At 44.5% G+C, this 26,235-nt stretch overlaps 1 protein-coding gene across 1 annotated transcript in view; it reads left to right on the top strand.

The window, feature by feature from the left end:
* APBA2 (amyloid beta precursor protein binding family A member 2) overlaps positions 1-26,235 on the top strand; it is a 338,632-nt gene that overhangs the window by 226,034 nt on the left and 86,363 nt on the right. The window lies entirely within an intron of this gene.

The raw sequence follows: 26,235 nt of genomic DNA, 5'->3' as shown, positions 1-26,235 counted from the left end.
TCTTTAGAATAATAATCATATATAACTTACACGGCCATGTGTAAGCTCAATCCTGGGAGAGAATAATATGGGGTTGCCTCTGATAGACCCGTCCGTGGTGTCTCCCGTGGCAACGTGTATTCAGCTGCTGGCGGGCAGTATATTGGCTGGCGGTTCCCCTTCCCTCACTCCTTCCAATTCTCCCCCTCTCCCCGATTCAGGAAACGAGGATGCGCGAGGTAAAATAATAGCAGGGCGTCAGTGACAGTCTCTGGTGCAGCGCCTCCACCTGTGAGGGATCCTAGCAGTGTAGAGCATTCTTATAACCCAGGATATGCTAAATATACTCACAAAACCAGACAGTTTCTATTACCTCATTGGGTTTTTCTACTCTATAATATGAACCTCATTATATATTTACCAACCGAAAAGGGCATTTTTTTTCTATATTGTAAGCTACCAATATTTTTTTTTTTTTTATACTACAGCCTTGTAATCTTAAGGTCCATCAACCCTGTATATTAATTTGTAGTTTTACCTACATTTTCAATGAAGAGAAAAAATAACATTGCAATATTTCAAACTACTTATTCTAGAGGCCTAAAATAGCATAACTACACTAGCTTATTTGCAAAGTTAAGTGACATAGTCCACTCGTATAACATAAAAATCGGTCAGTTCCCAAACATTTTTCCCTCTTTTTTTTTTTTTCTTGACTTCCAGTCCATTACATCCTCTGACTTCATTTCAACACCCGCTGCAACCTGCAAATGACTGGACTGTTTCTTTAGCTTCTGACGGAACTCTGGGGCCGGATAGACTTTGTCTTTATATTGTGGCCCATAGTGGCGAGATCCGGAAAAATTCAAGGCCAGCGTTGACCTTCGTCGCTTTTGCTTTGCAACCTTTGAACCTTTATGGTACTTCTTACTGCCATGTATTTTCTCACGACCATCACTGTCAGAGATTTGGGATTTTCCCTTTGGGGCAATTATATGGTACTTAGAAGATGAAGCACTGATTACCTGGAGCATCTTCACCTTGATGGGGCTCTCACTAATTCCAGCTGTACCCTGTGGCATTTTACCTTTGCAGCCGGCAGGCATGTAGTCTTGGACCTCTCTTTCCTGATGCCTACATTTATTCAGGCGGAAGTACTGCTGGATAACCAGTGACGCATTTCTCAGGGTTTGATAGCGAATCCTGTTCTGTGTCATCCTAGTCAGAGACTGGATTTTTATAGTTGCTCCTTTCATAATGAGGAACCTGTTTCGTACCATGCAGGCACAGTAGAATGATTGAAGAACACAGGCTGCTTTATTCCGGCGATTAAACTGACAAATTTTCATCCCTCTATAGGCAGCCTGTAGGATGATAGTTGCGGCGCGTTTACGCCGATAATTTTCTCTTTCCCTTCTTCCTTGGATAAGAGCTTTGCAGTGCTTCTGAATTATTCGAATGCTGTTCTCCTTTTTCAATACGTTAAGTTCCTCCGCGAGAGAATTCTGTTTTGTGCATACATCTCACAATTCTGTTCTCAGAGCGTCCATTTCTTCCTGGTGCTGGCTCTGAGTGTGCATCAATGTATTCTGTAGTGCTTCCTGCACTTCTAATTTTTCCTGAGTCAACTGTTTCTTCACTTTTTCTGCTTGGACAGTCAAATCTGAATTTTTCATTTTCAGACTCTCATTTTCTTGCTTTACAGTCTCTAAATCACACAGGGCAATCTCATGGGTTTGCTTCAACATTCCCAGCTCTGCGTTCAGACCGTGGCCCTCCAGGCGTGAGTTTTGCACTTCTGTGCTGAGCGCATGAACCTCTTGTAGAGCCTTCCCGTATTTCTGTTTTAGGATAGCAATCAATTTGTCAGACTTAGGGCCTCATGCAGTAAGCCCCGATACAAAATTTTCGGCACGAATTGCGAAAATGTTTTTTTTGGGCGATTTGCCCTCGCAGTATTCAGTAAGGGCCGAATCCTTCCGATCCCTGCTGAAGCACTGCGAAAGCAAAGCTGCCGATGACCTGTGGCGATACAGCCTGGCTCCCGATAAGGCTCCCGATAAGCCTTTGGTGCCGATAGATGTTTGCAGCTGAGAGAGACAAGCCGCTCTCTCAGCGCAAACATCGGCACCAAAAAAAGTATTTAAAAACAACTTTTATTCATAGTGAACATGTGCAGGGGGTCTTCGGAGCTGAACCGCGTTGGTTTGAGGTCCGGGGACCCCCTGCCCCCCGAGATACAGGCCCCTTTATGAGGTGCCGGTATCCCTCGGCGTTTAAAGGTCCCGATCACGTGACCGCGACCTGTAAACAAACCAGAGGGACACCGGCACCCCATAAAGGGGCCTGTATCTCGGGGGGCAGGGGGTCCCCGGACCTCAAACCAATGCGGTTCTGCTCCGGAGACCCTCTGCACATGTACAGTATAAATAAAACACACACACATCAATAAAGACTCGTTCCTTACCTTGGCGGCTATGTGCAACGGTAATGAAGCAGCATGAATGTCTTTTTAATTATACTGTACAGTGAGCAGGGGGTTCCCTGATCTGAACCGCATTGCTTTGTGGAGCAGGGACCCCCTGCTTCCCGAGTTACAGGCCCCGGTATGTGTCAACGGGTGGCAGTGTCGCCGCCATGTTTATAGCGTCCCCGCAATAAACATGGCGTCCACACTGTAACCGATGGCCCAAACCGGGGCCTGTAACTCGGGAGGCAGGGGGTCTCTGAGCCACAAATAAATGCGCTTCAGCTCAGGGGGCCTCCTGCTTCCGTACAATATTATTAAAATACATTAATGCTGCTTCATTACCATAGCGGATAGCCGCTAAGGCAATGAAGGGGTTAACGCATAGTAGCATGTTTATTGGGGACAAATGCCCCCAATAAACATAGCAGCAATACACAACATACAGTATAGTAATGGGCAGAATGACTATTATCCACAAATGGATAATAGTGCAGTTGTCCATTTACAATACATACACAACAATAAAGACTTTAAATACATATAGCACTCACCCATGTCCCACTGCCACGATGAAGGCCATCCTCATCTTCATCCTGCCCATGCCCCATCCGCTTCTGCAAAACAGACACAATAATTAAAACATTCTATGTAATGTCCCCTAACCCCTTAATCACCATAACGGTTATTAACCGCTACAGTCATTAAGGGGTTAACCCACCATCACCCACATACCCTCTCCCACTAACCCCCCCAACCCTGAGGCCCAACCACCCTCACCGACTATCCACAGGGGAGTACTACCAAATACCCTTGGGGCCTATACCCCCTCCCCCAGCACATACAGTACAATAATGAGCCAAATAAATATTATCCACATAGGTATAATACATTATTTGGCCATTATTAAACACATTCAATACGGTAATAAAGTGATTTAAATTGTACTAACCTCATCAATAAGAAGTCTCCATCACCAGCATAATCCTTGGTGTCCGTTGCCAAAATAATAAATAGCCAAAACATTTGAATACCAGTAACATAACACTGAACCCCTTAATCACCTTATCGGGTACTAACCTGAAAGGTAATTAAGGGGTGAAGCCATCCTGCAATGCCTACAACAGTTATGCATAACATCCTCAGTGAAATAAAAACCAATTGCCTAACCAAATTCCATTTAATCATTCAATCTGTAGGCTCACATGCCTCATAAAACATTGCATTTACAGTGTATACATGTAGCATAACATGTAAACTGCATGTACACGCTGCAAATCAATGTTAACAATACAATAATCTCACTCAAATCGCCATACATCACAAGAAGTATATTATTTAATCCAATAAACTCACCATCAATGAATTACCACACATCACTTACATCCCTAAACAATTAAAATACCATCCATACCAATTACACAATGAACTAAAGCTATCCTAACAGAGAACAACTTCAAAACATAGTCAAAAGTACACCAACAATTACAATATACTAAAGCAAGGCTTTCCATATCCTACTGTACGGCCTGGAAGCCCAAAACTTACATCTGTCTAAAAATAAAATACATTTAGCACACATCAATGCATAGCCACAATGATTAACAATACAGAATTAGAAGCTTTAACAGCACTATCATTTCTTACCCTGTATATATATCTGTACACATACATACAGACATACATACAGTGGGAAGAAATGATATGCATTATAAAAAATGAAAACATGAAAAAGCAACAAAAAAAACAGTTACATTAAGTACATTTCTTTATTTAACTTACCATTACTTGCCCCCACCGACTCCCGTTGATCAGCTTACTCACGAACCAATCCACGACACCATCCACGACACCATCCACGACACAATCCAGGAACAAATCCACGAACCAAACCAGGAACCAATCCAAGAACAAGTGCAGGAACCAATCCAGGAAGCAAGCCACGAAGAAATCCATGAAACAATCCACGACACGATCCAGGAACAGGAACCCATAAAAGAAAAAAAAAAAACAAATTAAACATTAAAATAATAAAACATGACAATCAAGGGTTGTACTAGTTTTATTCTTAGTGAATCTGTATTAAAATACCTTGTTCCGGGGTCTTCTTGACGTCCGGTGCCACGCCCTGGTCTTCAATCTTCAGGAGGAGGTCCGTCCTCCTCGGCATCTGCCTTCAAAATGAGACGACATAGGCTTTTAAAGGTCTATGACGTCACATTTGTCGTCATATGGTTCCCACGGCCCTGATTGGGCCGTGAAAACCATGTGTTTTGGCCGATGTAAAAAAATTGATGACGTCACTTAAAGGCAATGCCAGCACAGCCAATCAGAATGGCTTTGCTGCTATTGCCTTTAAGAAAACGTCATGAAATGATACATGGCCGGACTCACATGGTAAGCCAGCCAATCAGAGCGTGGGAACTCCATCCCTGCTCTGATTGGCTGGCTTACCATATGAGTCCGGCCATGTGTCATTTCATGACGTTTTCTTAAAGGCAATAGCAGCAAAGCATTCTGATTGGCTGTGCTGGCATTGCCTTTAAGTGACGTCATCAATTTTTTTACATCGGCCAAAACACATGGTTTTCACGGCCCAATCAGGGCCGTGGGAACCATATAACGACAAATGTGACGTCATAGGCCTTTAAAAGCCTATGTCGTCTCATTTTGAAGGCAGATGCCGAGGAGGACGGACCTCCTCCTGAAGATTGAAGACCAGGGCGTGGCACCAGACGTCAAGAAGACCCCGGAACAAGGTATTTTAATACAGATTCACTAAGAATAAAACTAGTACAACCCTTGATTGTCATGTTTTATTATTTTAATGTTTAATTTTTTTTTTTTTTTCTTTTATGGGTTCCTGTTCCTGGATTGTGTCGTGGATTGTTTCGTGGATTTCTTCGTGGCTTGCTTCCTGGATTGGTTCCTGCACTTGTTCTTGGATTGGTTCCTGGTTTGGTTCGTGGATTTTTTCCTGGATTGTGTCGTGGATGGTGTCGTGGATGGTGTCGTGGATTGGTTCGTGAGTAAGCTGATCAACGGGAGTCGGTGGGGGCAAGTAATGGTAAGTTAAATAAAGAAATGTACTTAATGTAACTGTTTTTTTTGTTGCTTTTTCATGTTTTCATTTTTTATAATGCATATCATTTCTTCCCACTGTATGTATGTCTGTATGTATGTGTACAGATATATATACAGGGTAAGAAATGATAGTGCTGTTAAAGCTTCTAATTCTGTATTGTTAATCATTGTGGCTATGCATTGATGTGTGCTAAATGTATTTTATTTTTAGACAGATGTAAGTTTTGGGCTTCCAGGCCGTACAGTAGGATATGGAAAGCCTTGCTTTAGTATATTGTAATTGTTGGTGTACTTTTGACTATGTTTTGAAGTTGTTCTCTGTTAGGATAGCTTTAGTTCATTGTGTAATTGGTATGGATGGTATTTTAATTGTTTAGGGATGTAAGTGATGTGTGGTAATTCATTGATGGTGAGTTTATTGGATTAAATAATATACTTCTTGTGATGTATGGCGATTTGAGTGAGATTATTGTATTGTTAACATTGATTTGCAGCGTGTACATGCAGTTTACATGTTATGCTACATGTATACACTGTAAATGCAATGTTTTATGAGGCATGTGAGCCTACAGATTGAATGATTAAATGGAATTTGGTTAGGCAATTGGTTTTTATTTCACTGAGGATGTTATGCATAACTGTTGTAGGCATTGCAGGATGGCTTCACCCCTTAATTACCTTTCAGGTTAGTACCCGATAAGGTGATTAAGGGGTTCAGTGTTATGTTACTGGTATTCAAATGTTTTGGCTATTTATTATTTTGGCAACGGACACCAAGGATTATGCTGGTGATGGAGACTTCTTATTGATGAGGTTAGTACAATTTAAATCACTTTATTACCGTATTGAATGTGTTTAATAATGGCCAAATAATGTATTATACCTATGTGGATAATATTTATTTGGCTCATTATTGTACTGTATGTGCTGGGGGAGGGGGTATAGGCCCCAAGGGTATTTGGTAGTACTCCCCTGTGGATAGTCGGTGAGGGTGGTTGGGCCTCAGGGTTGGGGGGGTTAGTGGGAGAGGGTATGTGGGTGATGGTGGGTTAACCCCTTAATGACTGTAGCGGTTAATAACCGTTATGGTGATTAAGGGGTTAGGGGACATTACATAGAATGTTTTAATTATTGTGTCTGTTTTGCAGAAGCGGATGGGGCACGGGCAGGATGAAGATGAGGATGGCCTTCATCGTGGCAGTGGGACATGGGTGAGTGCTATATGTATTTAAAGTCTTTATTGTTGTGTATGTATTGTAAATGGACAACTGCACTATTATCCATTTGTGGATAATAGTCATTCTGCCCATTACTATACTGTATGTTAGGGGGGTATAGGTGTTGTTGGGTATATATATATATATATATATATATATATATATATATATATAATTATTTAATTATTTATTTAATTCGTTATTGTGGGGCTGGGGTGTGTTTTTTTTATTATTGTGGGTAGTGGGGGTGTGTGAAGGGGGCATTAGCCCCAACGGTGGTTGTTTAGGGCTTGTGGGTGGGTAGCGGGAGGCCTTAACCCCTTCAGGACCATAGCGGTATTAACCGCTACGGTCGTGAAGGGGTTAAGTGCCCCCGCATCCCCCCCGCAAGTCCTAAACTCACACCCAGGGCCAAATACCCCCCTCACCCATCCCCGCTACCCACAATAACGCTGGCACGGTGGGTTAACCCCTTCATTGCCTTAGCAGTTAGCCGCTAAGGTAATGAAGAGGCTTTTAAATGCCTTTTTCCTGCCTCGGATGCATGCCGGGGGGCTCCGGTGCGGGTATCAGCTCCGGAGACCCCCGGCATCAATCACAGGCAGGAAAAAGGGCTGATTTTTCCTAAGTGTCGCCCTTGCCGATGCTTCTCCTTCAGCAAGTTGCCAACTTTAGTTGGCGGGCTGGATTGGCCATAAAATCTCCAATCTGGCCTGCCGATCAGCACAGAAAAGCTGATCGGGGCTTACTGAATTCAGGCGGGAAAAAAAAGTCCCGATAAGTGGCTTATCGGCAGCCGGGTGGCGAAATTTTTTTTTTCGGAAGAAAAGTTGCCGATAATTCCCACTTATCTGGGCTTACTGAATCAGGAGGGCAAAAAACGGCTATAAAATGCCGAAAAAGCCTTATCGGGGCTTACTGCATGAGGCCCTTAATCTGTTTTTCATCCATGGTGGCAATTACGGTGTTGGCCTTTTCCAGAGTAGTCGTCACCTATTCCAGCTCACTCCGTAAGAGAGACTCTGTTTTCTTCAAAGCCTCGTACTCTTGTAAAGCTGGGAGTATACACCTCTGTAACTCGGCGTTCGCTTCTCACACCTTATTGTTAGATTCTTGCTCCTTCTTCCAACATTCTCGCTCCTTCACCAAATCCTGCCACAGGACTTCATAATCATGGCGGGCAGCTTAGAGTGCAGAAACCAAAGCCTCTTTATCCTGGTTCAAGGATTCAGCTTCCCTTTGCTCCTCCTTTTCCTTTGCCACTGTTCCCGTGACAATTCTGCCGGTCACTCCGGTCTGCAGCACATCTCGGCGCCTTTCTGACGCATGTCCTGACAGCGCAGGTTCAAGTGGCTCGGTCACTTCCCCTGTGACTTGAGGAACAGTTTTCTTTTTCTTCTTCTTTCTTTTTGCTTTATTAGCTCCAGAGATATCAGTGGTACTGGGCACACACTCACTGGTATCAGCTTCCACATCTTGCTTGCACTCACAGGGCGTTGCTTGCTTTTGCAGCTGTTTGTCTTTGAAAATTTTGGGGCACACATCTTCCATGTGACCTACTTTATGACAGGCCCAGCATACTAAATTAACCTGTAGGTACGGCTCTCTTCCAGGGGCCACATACAAATCGTCATCATTATCGTATGGCCTGAAGGGACACTGTTTTTCATGATTATGTACATTACAAAACAAACATTTCACGTCGCCCATTTTAGAAACCCAGCAGGGACAATGTGCTAGCTGCAATTTCACTCACTTCAGCAAAAGGCATTAGCTTTACAAACAGCACTTGCTAGATGCAATTTTCACTTTCTTCAGAAAACCAAAACATTTTTCCCCGCTTGAGTTCAGTACCTTTCAATCTTCTGACCTCTGGGTGCTATTGCATCCACATTTCACACATTCTCTGTGTATGATGTAAGCACAACTGGTTATACACAGTGGGACAGACTTCACTCATAGCATCTGTACTTTTACTTCGGCTGGGCGGCCATTTTAAAACCCCGCATTTATTTGCAAACCCACAGACCTTTTAGTGTCGACCCGCATTTTCCCCCATATGTGACAAACGCCCCTCTTTTGTAGCGCTGACGTCTGTCTGGGTTCTTCCCGACACAGTCTTCTAGGGTTAATTATACAACAAACAGGAACATGCAAAGTATTACGTTGCTTAACTCAGGCTTCTGCCTGCTTTATTTTCATCCAAGTAAGGTACTGCAGCTTTAACATGTGTAGGTTAGGGGCACTCAGATATTTTCATTCAGCGGTTCACTTATATCAGTGTCATAGTATTTCCCACACTGTTATTTCAAGTAACAAGAAACCAAATTATATAAACAAAATCCTATCCCTTTCAGGGATCTAACTACGCATCATAATCAGCCTCTAACTGCTGCTGGGCCAACTAACCTGGTTCCCCAGCTTAAAACAATGCCCTCTCATTTAGGGTCACTAGATACAGCATAGTCTTTTAAAAACAGCAATACATATTTGTTTGTCTTATCTGTTCGTGGTGGGATCACGGTCCCAAGTGTCCAGGCAAATCCTCTGGTACTGTGATACTTGGAGGGGCCGTCCACCCCGAAACTGGATACAGGGGAGCAGCGATACCCCCAGCCTCCAGGCTCTAAGGAGAGAGACTGAAATACAAACCTCTCTGCTCTAAATACCTGTGCATGTGATTAGAAGAGCAGGTGAGGGAGAACTAGACCCATTGTAATCTGTGGTCTGGATTTTCCATCCAGCAGTCTGAGTTAATGTGAAGCTGTGGAATGGATCATTTGTAACTATTCCTGCACTTTCTGACCTAAAATGGGGCAGAAAGCTGCCTAACATCTTTGGACTATGTCACAGTATATATGTATATATGTATATATATAACTATTAGCTTCACTGATGCAGTAAACTGTCCAAGGTGAATCCAAGGTCATTATTGATATTATAAATCGTATTTCATTATTGTACAGGTGTAATTAAATGTGAGTACATTTTCTGTGTAGCTGTAGATATGATTTGACTTTACAAGTTCATTACCAATAACAGTCTTTATCTAAACTAATTAGAATGCAGCATTTTCAGTAATTGCCTTCCAGGTTTATAATTACTCATTGATCAATCAATCATTAGATCATTACTTTGCCAGTTCTTTTTAAAATTCTTGTATAATTTTATACCTCTAGTTCCCGGTCCTTGTGAGCCTGAAGATCTCATTGATGGAATCATCTTTGCCGCTAACTTCTTGGGCTCCACACAGCTGCTGTCTGAACGTAACCCATCCAAAAACGTCAGGATGATGCAGGCGCAAGAAGCAGTCAGCCGTGTCAAGGTAAGGAGGGGAGGGCATGGTACCTGCAAAGCATGATCAGATCCTACAGCAATCCCGTACAAAATGTTTCACCTTATATGAACCAAGGGGATCCCCCCCTCCCAGGATCTCAGATGAGGCACTCAAAGCTCTGGGAACCCCGATTGTCAAAATATTTACATATCCACTACTTGCAAAGTAAAAACAAAGATGGATGGAGTGTCACCCAAACGGAAGTGGCAGTGTTCTCTGACGATTATGACACCAATTGCTAGTGGCTGCCTGAAGGTGGCTGACCCCAGTGGCCAGATCATTTCTCCCGGACAATAACATTGTTATAAAGAAATCTTCAAATTAAACATTTCAGGAACTGTGAGGTCCTTGTACCTTGGAGTGACACATTTCAGCTTGGGGTGTGGGGGTAAGAGGGGAGGGACTCCTTGTCTCATAAGTTATAACAAGATATATACAGTGTGTAAAAATAAAAAACCCAAGGAGCATGAATTGCTAAAGTACTTTAAAGCAGCTATATACTCCTTGTTTGAGTGTGGTGTGAACAGGGGTCTCCTAGTGTAGGACATATGTAGCCATCATTCCAGGGCTTTTGCCCTGTTCTAGGTTAGTGGTTGGGCAGCGAGCTAAATACGAACCTATGATTGCTGCATTATCTACAGATTGCAAAATGCAAGAAATGATGCACTGTTGCACTAATAAATAGACGCAGTAATGAACATTCAAAAGAGCCAATGGTTTTTGAATGAGATATCCTACCATCCGATATGAAGGATATTCTATGTTTGTGTTGGATTAATACAGCTCATCTGAGCAAATAGGCGTCAGGAGGGAATCCGGCCACAGGAAGTTTATTTTTATTCTGGTCGCAATGGAAAGATCTACGTGAGTAAACAAGCTGTCCCGCTGGACCACTAACTAGAGTTGAGAATGGCCCTAGCCAATTAAAATGTGGGATTCTCTTCTGTGAATTGTGAATGTTATAGCTTCTCCCTATCTTACTGTATGTGGAGGCTTCTGCTAGGCATAGCTGCAGGCTTTCATGGCATAGGCATAGTGCAGGCGTTCATGGCATAGGCATAGTGCGGGCTTTCATGGCATAGGCATAGTGCAGGCTTTCATGGCATAGGCATAACTGCAGGCTTTCAAGGCATAGGCATAGTGCAGGCTTTCATGGCATAGGCATAACTGCAGGCTTTCATGGCATAGGCATAACTGCAGGCTTTCATGGCATAGGCATAGTGCAGGCTTTCATGGCATAGGCATAACTGCAGGCGTTCATGGCATAGGCATAGTGCAGGCTTTCATGGCATAGGCATAACTGCAGGCGTTCATGGCATAGGCATAGTGCAGGCTTTCATGGCATAGGCATAACTGCAGGCGTTCATGACATAGGCATAACTGCAGGCTTTCAAGGCATAGGCATAACTGCAGGCTTTCAAGGCATAGGCATAACTGCAGGCTTTCAAGGCATAGGCATAGTGCAGGCTTTCATGGCATAGGCATAACTGCAGGCTTTCAAGGCATAGGCATAACTGCAGGCTTTCATGGCATAGGCATAGTGCAGGTTTTCATGGCATATGCATAACTGCAGGCTTTCATGGCATAGGCATAGTGCAGGCTTTCAAGGCATAGGCATAGCGCAGGCTTTCATGGCATAGGCATAACTGCAGGTTTTCATGGCATAGGCATAACTGCAGGCTTTCATGGCATAGGCATAGTGCAGGCATTCATGACATAGGCATAGTGCAGGCTTTCATGGCATAGGCATAACTGCAGGCGTTCATGGCATAGGCATAACTGCAGGCTTTCATGGCATAGGCATAACTGCAGGCTTTCAAAGCATAGGCATAGTGCAGGCTTTCATGGCATAGGCATAGTGCAGGCTTTCATGGCATAGGCATAACTGCAGGCTTTCATGGCATAGGCATAACTGCAGGCTTTCAAAGCATAGGCATAGTGCAGGCTTTCATGGCATAGGCATAGTGCAGGCTTTCATGGCATAGGCATAACTGCAGGCTTTCATGGCATAGGCATAACTGCAGGCGTTCATGGCATAGGCATAGTGCAGGCTTTCAAGGCATAGGCATAACTGCAGGCTTTCATGGCATAGGCATAACTGCAGGCTTTCAAAGCATAGGCATAGTGCAGGCTTTCATGGCATAGGCATAGTGCAGGCTTTCATGGCATAGGCATAACTGCAGGCTTTCAAGGCATAGGCATAGTGCAGGCGTTCATGGCATAGGCATAACTGCAGGCGTTCATGGCATAGGCATAACTGCAGGCGTTCATGGCATAGGCATATCTGCAGGCTTTCATGGCATAGGCATAACTGCAGGCGTTCATGGCATAGGCATAGTGCAGGCTTTCAAGGCATAGGCATAGTGCAGGCTTTCAAGGCATAGGCATAACTGCAGGCTTTCAAGGCATAGGCATAACTGCAGGCTTTCAAGGCATAGGCATAACTGCAGGCTTTCAAGGCATAGGCATAACTGCAGGCTTTCATGGCATAGGCATAACTGCAGGCTTTCATGGCATAGGCATAACTGCAGGCTTTCAAGGCATAGGCATAGTGCAGGCTTTCAATGCATAGGCATAGTGCAGGCTTTCAATGCATAGGCATAACTGCAGGCTTTCAATGCATAGGCATAACTGCAGGTTTTCATGGCATAGGCATAACTGCAGGCTTTCATGGCATAGGCATAGTGCAGGCTTTCATGGCATAGGCATAGTGCAGGCTTTCATGGCATAGGCATAGTGCGGGCTTTCAAGGCATAGGCATAGTGCAGGCTTTCATGGCATAGGCATAACTGCAGGCGTTCATGGCATAGGCATATCTGCAGGCTTTCATGGCATAGGCATAACTGCAGGCTTTCAAGGCACAGGCATAGTGCAGGCTTTCAAGGCAGAGGCATAACTGCAGGCTTTCAAGGCACAGGCATAGTGCAGGCTTTCATGGCATAGGCATAACTGCAGGCTTTCATGGCATAGGCATAACTGCAGGCTTTCAAAGCATAGGCATAGTGCAGGCTTTCATGGCATAGGCATAGTGCAGGCTTTCATGGCATAGGCATAACTGCAGGCTTTCAAGGCATAGGCATAGTGCAGGCGTTCATGGCATAGGCATAACTGCAGGCGTTCATGGCATAGGCATAGTGCAGGCTTTCAAGGCATAGGCATAGTGCAGGCTTTCATGGCATAGGCATAACTGCAGGCGTTCATGGCATAGGCATATCTGCCGGCTTTCATGGCATAGGCATAACTGCAGGCTTTCATGGCATAGTACAGGCTTTCATGGCATAGGCATAGTGCAGGCTTTCATGGCATAGTGCAGGCTTTCATGGCATAGGCATAGTGCAGGCTTTGAACATTATCTCTCCCCCTTTAGTAACAGAGGGAGAGGGAATAGGGGGTATGCTATCTTTTATTGGACCAACAAGTAGTCGAAATGTTACAAGCTTTCGAACCTCTCAGGGTCCTCGAAAGCTTGTAACATTTCAACTGCTTGTTGGTTCAATAAAAAGTATCATACGCCCTACTCCCTCTCCCTTCTTTGTTACTACTGTACATGGAAGAAAGGACCACCATGGCCCCACCCTTCTTTGCCGCTGCCTTTACTATGTGTCTAGAACCCCAACATGTCCTTTTCTTCATATTTTGTTCCACCATCTTACCCTCCTTCCTTTGTACCTGTACAACTCTTCCTGTGTGTCTATCTCTGTATGTGTACATACCTGGGAAAAAATAACACAGTGCAATAAATACAAAAGACCATTTATTTTGTATTTCTTGCACTGTTATTTTTTTTCAGAGATCCTGTATCGTTGTATTGAGATGCGCAGTATAATTATACAACTCAACGTAATTTATTTCAAGGAATTGTGGAACATAAAATCCTAAGATGTACAGTGTGAATATGCATATACTGTATATTCAGAGGCTGCCCATATCCTTCACAACACGCAATCATATTTGAGAAAGCTCAGGTGTAGCTCTTTGTATTGATTATTGGGTGTATAAATAGTTTGTCATTTATAGATTGTCTATGTTGTGATAGATTGATAGAGTTAACAATTTGGATATCTGCTTCTGTCCACCCTGATCAAAATTAAAACCAGCATGGCTTGAATTTGCATTTGTCTTTGGATTTCAGATAGAAGAATTGTATTAGGCACACAAATTTAACAGATATGTATGATGTACTGTATGTATATATTACAGTGTTCGACAAACCTATACATTTGCTCGCCCCGGGCGAGTGGATTTAACCCCCGGGCGAGTAAATATTGGCCCAAGCAGCACACGTTTGGTACTAGGTGGCGAGTAGATTTTTTTGTGTGGCGAGTAGATTTTTTGGTGATTTGTCAACCACTGTATATATATATATATATATATATATATATATATATATAAACCATGTTAAAAATGGTTATTGAGGCAAAAAGTGATACTGTGTGCTCATTTGCATGTCATTTCCCAGAATCCCTTGCTGCAGTGGAAGTGCTGTATGCTGGGTGATAATGGGGAAAGGCGGGGTTGCAGACCTGCCTAAGACATGCAGATGAGCATACAGCTATATTTGTATATATATATATATATATATTTTATATTTATATGTATATAATATATATACAGCTCAACCCCCTTATAACTCTGTGCTTGGGGTCCAAAGAATCACACCGCGTTATAAGCGGATCGCGTTAGAAATAATGTACAATTGTATGCATTGTACAATAAAGTATTTAAGATACCGTGTTGTAAAGTATTCATAAATATGAAAATTGGGAGGCCACGCTTGCATCGCGTTATAAGCGGATCCGCGTTGTAAAAGATCGTGTTATAATGGGGTGGAGCTATATATATATATATATATATATATATATATATATATATATATATATATCAAATTTAGTCCAAAGTTCCATCTAAGCATTAATTAGACTCCAGATAGCCAATGGCCAACATGTGTAAACATAGGAGTAGTACTACAGTATGAGTGATTTCAAGAGCACCATACCCGTATTCGTTTAAATAAAGTGGCAAAACTCTTTGCATACTATCTTTTAAAGTTTTTGTAAAATTGAAATTGGAAACCAGAGAGTGTATATAAAAAAAAAAAATTCAATATATATATATTTATTTTTTCCAAAAAGAATAAAAATGTGTACATTTGTAAATAAAGAGTACTTATTTCCCCATAGTATCACATTTAAATAAGAGTCAATAGCCCTGTGGGTACCCAGTTATGTTTAGACTTATAGCTTATATTTTCCAGTCCCTTTCTCTACCAGCTTCATGCATTATTTGCAGATGACAATTTCCCAGTTACCTGTCCATGGAATATTTTGCGTAGTCTGCGAAATCCTAAGAACTAACCTTTGTTGTCAGATACAAAGAATAGTCACCTAGTAGATGAGGTTGAAAAAAGTCATACGTTCATCAAGTTCAACCTATGCTAAATTTAGACGACAGCCTAAATTTGTACTTACAGTATATTGATCCAGAGGAAGGCAAACAAAAAACCCGGGTGAAATATTTAATAATGATATCTCATAGGGGAAAAATAAATTCCTTCCTGACTCCAAGAATTGGCAATCAGATTACTCCCTGGATCAATATTCTTCCCATGTTTATTTATTTGGTATATCCCTGTATACTTTTCCTCTTCTAAAAAGATGTCCAACCTTTTTTTGAAGATATCTATTGTATCTGCCATCACAGTCTCCATGGGTAATGAATTCCACAATTGAACTGCCCTTACTGTAAAGACATATTGTTTTTTAAATACAGGGTGTTAGTTGTGTGTGAGCTTGTAGGATGAGAATCCCAGCAACTGGCACACACAAAGGCATACAGTAAACTCCTTGTGAACATCAGTTTAGTGCACAAAGGAAGGTGGCCAAGATTTGGAGCTCCTGTTCTACAATCTGGAATATGTTGGTTTCATTAATGATGCAGGAAAAACTACCCTCCTTTTTTCTGTCATTATCTATATCACTCTGTCTCCTGTTCTTTGTCTGTCCGTTACTCTAGCTTCCATGTGTTGCCCCTTTTATCAACCCAAGCACCCCTTTAATGTATGTTGAATCTCCCTTTTGGGTCTAACCCTTCAAGTTGGGAAACACTTGGCCAAGGTTTCTCTGGCTGAATCTGCTTTTCACTATACAGTACCTTTTATTAAATGTTTTTTTGTTTATTTTTTAAAGATCTTGACGGTTTCAGATATGATTCGATTTGTTACAGGTTGTGGTAGTTTTTTTATTGAACCAAGATGATAGTCCTTCATAGAACTCTTAGATTAGTCACTAAAAGTTCTCAACTTGTATCCAACGTCCACTTATGCAGGACTAACATGGCTATTAGGCCTATATTGTGGGGTCAACATAAAATGTTTAATAGATGTCATATAACCAGTCAACAGGTGCTTATCAGGCTAATCAAAAGGTGGATGTTACCTGTTAATACCAGATTAGATTTTTATATATAAAAATGAAACGTTGAGGAATAAATATAACCTTTGGATCTTGGAGTGCCTGTCCTGTATATGGACAATGTCAGTGTAGGACAAATAAGAGTTTATTGGTCTACAGCAATCGTACAGTATATTAAAATAACAATTCAGTGTGGATGTTAGTAATGATATAGACCAATTATAACCACAGATGAAGTTACCATGTACAGCAACCATAGTGTTGAGTCACAGGTTGCACCAAACAGTAATGATGTCCAAGCACAAATCACAGAAGAGCTCAGGACCCAATGGGAGACCGAGCTCTAGCACTGTAAATTAATAGATTTCAAATGTTAACTCCTTAAAATAATATTCTACAATGGAATCTTAAGCAATTCATCAGAGGAGTTTGAGATGTTGTATTGATGGACAGTTTGTTTAATGCTTAGTGCAGGGGTTCTCAATTCTAGTCCTCGAGACCCCCCCAACAGGTCAGGTTTTCAGGATATCCCTGCTTCACCACAGGTGGCTCAATCTGATGGAGCCACCTGTGCTGAAGCAGCGATATCCTGAAAACCTGACCTGTTGGTGGCCCTTGAGTTGTCCACCCTCGATATAGACTATTATTGTCCCATACCAACATAAACCGATAAGATAATAAATACAGCAGCACTCATAATAAAGTGATAATTATTATTTATTGGGCTTCACTTAACTTCTTAATTCCCTAATGTTTTATGAAATTGCAATGAATTGATCCCTGATGGTGATATATCAAACATGGAGCACAATACAGAAGATTCTTACAAATGTTAATTATCACTTGTAGAGGTGCATTTGTTTTCAATATATTTGCAGCTGTCAGGTTCAATACTTAAAGGGTATTGCAGTCTGTGACAAGTGACCAGCGTAGCTGCCAGAACTATGAAAACACGGATCAACGAAGTATTAAAACATGAACAGATTTTGTTTGATACGAGGCATTTTGTAGCAGGACTCGCTGTCTCCGGAGCTGGAAAAGCAAAACTCCGTGGTTCCGGAGACGGTGCCTGCCACGACAGCGCTGCTGGAGGGGAGGGGGTTTGGGAGGGTGCATTCATTCGGATCGGACCCGCCACAGCAATAGTCCTCCCGCGCCAGGGGCAGCGTGGTTGTGGTCACGCAGCTTGACCCGGGACCAGACACAGTCATGCGTACTACATCTGGAAGTTCTTCTGAGTCTTGCTATTTGCATCCAACAAACTGCATGTCGGCCCATATTTACCATGCGGTGCTAGGCCAACGACGCCATCAGATGCTGGATGACACCTTGAGAGGTCTTGAGACACCGTAAGGCTTTGATTATACCAGTTGCCGCTGGGCGGCAGCGCGATCTGGTGATGTCACCCTCGTGTTGCTGCCGAGCGGCATCTGAACTGGCAGAGGAGAAAGGAGAGGAGACAGGAGAGGAGGCTTGGAGGCGTGCCGTGAGCGGTTAGCCCTCATTGGCTGAACCGCTCACGTGACGCGACCAATAACAAATTCCTCTGTCTCATCTCCTGTCTCTCTTTTGTTTTTGAGCCGCGCTGAGTTGCGCTATGCGACGCCGCCGGCGTTTTTCTCTATAATGACGGCCTAAGGGGTCTTCCAATACTGGGCGGTGTCTTATGGCACATCACTGCTTAATAAATATGGGCCTTAATGTTATTCATTATCTTGATGATACAGTACATTGTATTCTTTTTTTTTTTTTTAAGTGTTTATTCCTCTTGCTCCGATGGGTATCTAATGTAACTGGTACTTGAATTGCTTAACATAAGGGGAATGTGATAACATTATGCTAGTTATGTCAAAGCTATGTTAAGATTATGAGGGATGATGTTAACAGGTATTTATTTACCAGCCTAACAGCTGGTCTTTGTGTGTGGGTTTCCTTGTCATATCTAAAGGCCTGTATGCTAATACTTTACTCTCTCTCTCTCTCTCTCTCTCTCTCTCTCTCTCTCTCTCTCTCTCTCTCTCTCTCTCTCTCTCTCTCTCTCTCTCTCTCTCTCTCTCTCTCTCTCTCTCTCTCTCTCTCTCTCTCTCTCTCTCTCTCTCTCTCTCTCTCTCTCTCTCTCTCTCTCTCTCTCTCTCCACACTTCTGTTTCTTTCTGTCACACGTTGCTGACTGCTCAGAGGATGCAAAAGGCTGCTAAAATCAAGAAAAAGGCGGTGTGTAGAATATTTCATTTTTGTAATGAAATTCATTGCATTGTCTTAGCTTTCGTTACATCCAAACTGAATCGCTGTATTAAAAATATACATATTTTTTATATTTGCTTTGTTTTTTCTCTCCTTTGTTTTAACTCTTTGATGACTGTCAGAATGGCCCTAGCACCCAAGTGTCATTTCCCCTCCTGCACAGCGTGTCATGTGACCACTCTTGCAAGAGGACGTGTGACCGCTGCGACCTTTAGCCCGGAAGCAGAAGAGGGGACCTCTTCCATTTCCCTACACTTCAGATCGCGTCCTGTGCTCCATGAGAACACAGGACGCGTGAAAGCCGATTTAAAAAAGCATTCTTTGGGCATGATGTAGCCAGGTTGGAATGGGGCCTGTAGTCCCAGACCCCATGGCGTAGTGACTACGGGTTAAAACAGCAGTCCGCTCTGATCATCATTGTATTCATGTTACTGTAATAGATCTCTTCTTGTCCTCTCCAAAACGGTCCTTACTTTTAAAATATGATGCTCCGTACAGGAGATATAAGTGTTTGAAATATTATGTGCCTGGGAGGTTAAAATGGAGCTCTCTCCAGAGCCCAGTGCCGTTTATAGGTGACCATGGTACTGTAACTATAGAAGCTAGAGATTAAGAGTAATCATGCTAACATTATATAAATTAAACTCATATCGGCTTCTGGAGGGATTGCTGCTTTAAGGTGGGATGCTGCTATTTTAACCGTTTTTTCTCTAGCTATTTTTTATCTAGCGTAAAGTCATTTCACAAAACAAGCTACACTTTGGGAAATGTTGCTCAGTGAAGGAATAAAAATAGCCACGCAGTATATTCGAAAGCGCACTGTGAATCACCGAGTGACATACAGTAGATGTTACCGTTTTTGCACATGTTATCACACAATAACACGTTTTCCTCTTGGTGAGTTGTGTGAGTCTTAACGTGTTATCGTCACAACAATGGAGCTGTGAAATGTCAGCACCACAATGCGCGATTTAGGGCTTTACTGCACGATAACGGGTGCAATAAAGTGGCTACATCTGTATGCGATCAATCTTCTGCATTTGTGAAACACACACATTCCGCCTGCTATTCCACCCTCTACCATTCCGCCTGCTATTCCACCCTCTACCATTCCGCATCCACCCTATACCATTCAGCATGCACCCTCTACCATTCAGCATGCACCCTCTAACATTCAGCATACACCCTCTAACATTCAGCATGCACCCTCTAACATTCAGCATGCACCCTCTAACATTCAGCATGCACCCTCTAACATTCAGCATGCACCCTCTAACATTCAGCATCCACCCTCTACCGTTCCGCATCCACCCTCTATATTCAGCATCCACCCTCTAACATTCCGCCTGCTATTCCACCCTCTACCATTCAGCATCCACCCTCTACCATTCAGCATCCACCCTCTACCATTCAGCATCCACCCTCTACCATTCAGCATCCACCCTCTACCGTTCCGCATCCACCCTCTACCATTCAGCATCCACCCTCTACCATTCAGCATCCACCCTCTAACATTCAGCATCCACCCTCTACCATTCAGCATTCAGCATCCACTCTCTTACATTCAGCATCCACTCTCTAACATTCAGCATCCACCCTCTGCCATTCAGCATCCACTCTCTAACATTCAGCATCCACCCTCTGCCATTCAGCATCCACCCTCTGCCATTCAGCATCCACCCTCTACCATTCAGCATCCACCCTCTAACATTCCGCCTGCTATTCCACCCTCTAACATTCAGCATCCACCCTCTAACATTCAGCATGCACCCTCTAACATTCAGCATACACCTCTAACATTCAGCATGCACCCTCTAACATTCAGCATGCACCCTCTAACATTCAGCATGCACCCTCTAACATTCAGCATGCACCCTCTAACATTCAGCATGCACCCTCTAACATTCAGCATGCACCATCTAACATTCAGCATCCACCCTCTGCCATTCAGCATGCACCCTCTAACATTCAGCATCCACCCTCTAACATTCAGCATACACCCTCTAACATTCAGCATGCACCTCTAACATTCAGCATGCACCCTCTAACATTCAGCATGCACCCTCTAACATTCAGCATGCACCCTCTACCATTCAGCATCCACCCTCTAACATTCAGCATGCACCCTCTAACATCAGCATCCACCCTCTAACATTCAGCATGCACCTCTAACATTCAGCATCCACCCTCTAACATTCAGCATACACCCTCTAACATGCACCCTCTAACATTCAGCATGCACCCTCTAACATTCAGCATGCACCCTCTAACATTCAGCATGCACCCTCTAACATTCAGCATGCACCCTCTAACATTCAGCATGCACCCTCTAACATTCAGCATGCACCCTCTAACATTCAGCATCCACCTCTAACATTCAGCATCCACCCTCTACCATTCAGCACCCACCCTCTGCCCATTCTGCATCCACCCTCTATATTCTGCATCCACCCTCTAACATTCCGCCTGCTATTCCACCCTCTACCATTCAGCATGCACCCTCTAACATTCAGCATTCAGCATCCACTCTCTTACATTCAGCATCCACCCCTCTACCACTCAGCATCCACCCTCTACCATTCAGCATCCACCCTCTGCCATTCAGCATCCACCCTCTACCATTCAGCATCCACCCTCTGCCATTCAGCATCCACCCTCTGCCATTCAGCATCCACCCTCTACCATTCAGCATCCACCCTCTACCATTCAGCATCCACCCTCTACATTCTGCATCCACCCTCTAACATTCCACCTGCTATTCCAACCTCTACCATTCAGCAAGCACCCTCTACCATTCAGCATGCCACCCTCTACCATTCAGCATCCACCCTCTACATTCAGCATCCACCCTCTGCATTCAGCATCCACCCTCTACCATTCATCATCCACCCTCTGCCATTCAGCATCCACCCTCTCTACCACTCAGCATCCACCCTCTACCATTCAGCATCCACCCTCTGCCATTCAGCATCCACCCTCTACCATTCAGCATCCACCCTCTACCATTCAGCATCCACCCTCTACCATTCAGCATCCACCCTCTAACATTCCACCTGCTATTCCAACCTCTACCATTCAGCATCCACCCTCTACCATTCAGCATCCACTCTCTACCATTCAGCATCCACCCTCTGCCATTCAGCATCCACCCTCTACCATTCAGCATCCACCCTCTAACATTCAGCATGCACCCTCTAACATTCAGCATGCACCCTCTAACATTCAGCATGCACCCTCTAACATTCAGCATGCACCCTCTAACATTCAGCATGCACCCTCTAACATTCAGCATGCACCCTCTAACATTCAGCATCCACCCTCTAACATTCAGCATCCACCCTCTACCATTCAGCATCCACCCTCTACCATTCAGCACCCACCCTCTACCATTCAGCACCCACCCTCTGCCATTCTGCATCCACCCTCTACCGTTCAGCACCCACCCTCTGCCATTCTGCATCCACCCTCTATATTCTGCATCCACCCTCTAACATTCCGCCTGCTATTCCACCCTCTACCATTCAGCAAGCACCCTCTACCATTCAGCATGCACCCTCTAACATTCAGCATTCAGCATCCACTCTCTTACATTCAGCATCCACTCTCTAACATTCAGCATCCACCCTCTACCACTCAGCATCCACCCTCTACCATTCAGCATCCACCCTCTGCCATTCAGCATCCACCCTCTACCATTCAGCATCCACCCTCTGCCATTCAGCATCCACCCTCTACCATTCAGCATCCACCCTCTGCCATTCAGCATCCACCCTCTGCCATTCAGCATCCACCCTCTACCATTCAGCATCCACCCTCTACCATTCAGCATCCACCCTCTACATTCTGCATCCACCCTCTAACATTCCACCTGCTATTCCAACCTCTACCATTCAGCAAGCACCCTCTACCATTCAGCATGCACCCTCTACCATTCAGCATCCACCCTCTACCATTCAGCATCCACCCTCTGCCATTCAGCATCCACCCTCTACCATTCAGCATCCACCCTCTGCCATTCAGCATCCACCCTCTACCACTCAGCATCCACCCTCTACCATTCAGCATCCACCCTCTGCCATTCAGCATCCACCCTCTACCATTCAGCATCCACCCTCTACCATTCAGCATCCACCCTCTACCATTCAGCATTCACCCTCTACATTCTGCATCCACCCTCTAACATTCCACCTGCTATTCCAACCTCTACCATTCAGCAAGCACCCTCTACCATTCAGCATCCACTCTCTACCATTCAGCATCCACTCTCTACCATTCAGCATCCACCCTCTGCCATTCAGCATCCACCCTCTACCATTCAGCATCCACCCTCTACCATTCAGCATCCACCCTCTACATTCTGCATCCACCCTCTAACATTCCGCCTGCTATTCCACCCTCTAACATTCAGCATACACCCTCTAACATTCAGCATACACCCTCTAACATTCAGCATACACCCTCTAACATTCAGCATACACCCTCTAACATTCAGCATACACCCTCTAACATTCAGCATACACCCTCTAACATTCAGCATGCACCCTCTAACATTCAGCATGCACCCTCTACCATTCAGCATGCACCCTCTAACATTCAGCATACACCCTCTAACATTCAGCATGCACCCTCTAACATTCAGCATCCACCCTCTACCATTCAGCAAGCACCCTCTACCATTCAGCATGCACCCTCTACCATTCAGCATCCACCCTCTACCATTCAGCATCCACCCTCTACCATTCAGCATCCACCCTCTGCCATTCAGCATCCACCCTCTACCATTCAGCATCCACCCTCTACCATTCAGCATCCACCCTCTACCATTCAGCATTCACCCTCTACCATTCAGCATCCACCCTCTACCATTCAGCATCCACCCTCTACCATTCAGCATCCACCCTCTACCATTCAGCATTCACCCTCTACATTCTGCATCCACCCTCTAACATTCCACCTGCTATTCCAACCTCTACCATTCAGCAAGCACCCTCTACCATTCAGCATCCACTCTCTACCATTCAGCATCCACTCTCTACCATTCAGCATCCACCCTCTGCCATTCAGCATCCACCCTCTACCATTCAGCATCCACCCTCTACCATTCAGCATCCACCCTCTACATTCTGCATCCACCCTCTAACATTCCGCCTGCTATTCCACCCTCTAACATTCAGCATACACCCTCTAACATTCAGCATACACCCTCTAACATTCAGCATACACCCTCTAACATTCAGCATACACCCTCTAACATTCAGCATACACCCTCTAACATTCAGCATACACCCTCTAACATTCAGCATGCACCCTCTAACATTCAGCATGCACCCTCTACCATTCAGCATGCACCCTCTAACATTCAGCATACACCCTCTAACATTCAGCATGCACCCTCTAACATTCAGCATGCACCCTCTAACATTCAGCATGCACCCTCTGCCATTCAGCATCCACCCTCTACCATTCAGCATCCACCCTCTGCCATTCAGCATCCACCCTCTACCATTCAGCATCCACCCTCTGCCATTCAGCATCCACCCTCTACCACTCAGCATCCACCCTCTACCATTCAGCATCCACCCTCTGCCATTCAGCATCCACCCTCTGCCATTCAGCATCCACCCTCTACCACTCAGCATCCACCCTCTACCATTCAGCATCCACCCTCTACCATTCAGCATCCACCCTCTACCATTCAGCATCCACCCTCTGCCATTCAGCATCCACCCTCTGCCATTCAGCATACACCCTCTAACATTCAGCATGCACCCTCTAACATTCAGCATGCACCCTCTGCCATTCAGCATCCACCCTCTACCATTCAGCATCCACCCTCTGCCATTCAGCATCCACCCTCTACCACTCAGCATCCACCCTCTACCATTCAGCATCCACCCTCTGCCATTCAGCATCCACCCTCTACCATTCAGCATCCACCCTCTACCATTCAGCATCCACCCTCTGCCATTCAGCATCCACCCTCTACCATTCAGCATCCACCCTCTGCCATTCAGCATCCACCCTCTACCACTCAGCATCCACCCTCTACCATTCAGCATCCACCCTCTGCCATTCAGCATCCACCCTCTACCATTCAGCATCCACCCTCTGCCATTCAGCATCCACCCTCTGCCATTCAGCATCCACCCTCTACCACTCAGCATCCACCCTCTACCATTCAGCATCCACCCTCTGCCATTCAGCATCCACCCTCTACCATTCAGCATCCACCCTCTGCCATTCAGCATCCACCCTCTGCCATTCAGCATCCACCCTCTACCATTCAGCATCCACCCTCTACCACTCAGCATCCACCCTCTACCATTCAGCATCCACCCTCTACCATTCAGCATCCACCCTCTACCATTCAGCATCCACCCTCTGCCATTCAGCATCCACCCTCTACCACTCAGCATCCACCCTCTACCATTCAGCATCCACCCTCTGCCATTCAGCATCCACCCTCTACCATTCAGCATCCACCCTCTACCATTCAGCATCCACCCTCTACCATTCAGCATCCACCCTCTACCATTCAGCATCCACCCTCTACCATTCAGCATCCACCCTCTACCATTCAGCATCCACCCTCTACATTCAGCATCCACCCTCTACCATTCAGCATCCACCCTCTACCATTCAGCATCCACCCTCTACCATTCAGCATCCACCCTCTAACATTCAGCATGCACCCTCTAACATTCAGCATACACCCTCTAACATTCAGCATGCACCCTCTAACATTCAGCATGCACCCTCTACCATTCAGCATGCACCCTCTAACATTCAGCATGCACCCTCTAACATTCAGCATACACCCTCTAACATTCAGCATGCACCCTCTAACATTCAGCATGCACCCTCTAACATTCAGCATGCACCCTCTAACATTCAGCATGCACCCTCTAACATTCAGCATGCACCCTCTAACATTCAGCATGCACCCTCTACCATTCAGCATGCACCCTCTAACATTCAGCATGCACCCTCTAACATTCAGCATACACCCTCTAACATTCAGCATGCACCCTCTAACATTCAGCATCCACCCTCTAACATTCAGCATGCACCCTCTAACATTCAGCATGCACCCTCTAACATTCAGCATGCACCCTCTAACATTCAGCATTCAGCATCCACTCTCTTACATTCAGCATCCACTCTCTAACATTCAGCATCCACCCTCTACCATTCAGCATCCACCCTCTACCATTCAGCATCCACCCTCTACCATTCAGCATCCACCCTCTACCATTCTGCATCCACCCTCTAACATTCCACCTGCTATTCCAACCTCTACCATTCAGCAAGCACCCTCTACCATTCAGCATCCACTCTCTACCATTCAGCATCCACTCTCTACCATTCAGCATCCACTCTCTACCATTCAGCATCCACTCTCTACCATTCAGCATTCACCCTCTACCATTCAGCATTCAGCAACCACCCTGCAATTTACTGCATGCAAAAATCTGTTTATCAATTCAATACTTGTGTT

The sequence above is a fragment of the Ascaphus truei genome, chromosome 18 (genome assembly GCF_040206685.1).
Source record: "Ascaphus truei isolate aAscTru1 chromosome 18, aAscTru1.hap1, whole genome shotgun sequence".
Lineage (NCBI taxonomy): Eukaryota > Metazoa > Chordata > Amphibia > Anura > Ascaphidae > Ascaphus > Ascaphus truei.
The sequence above is the reverse complement of the archived record's forward strand: the minus strand, read 5'-3'. Positions and strand labels throughout refer to the sequence as shown.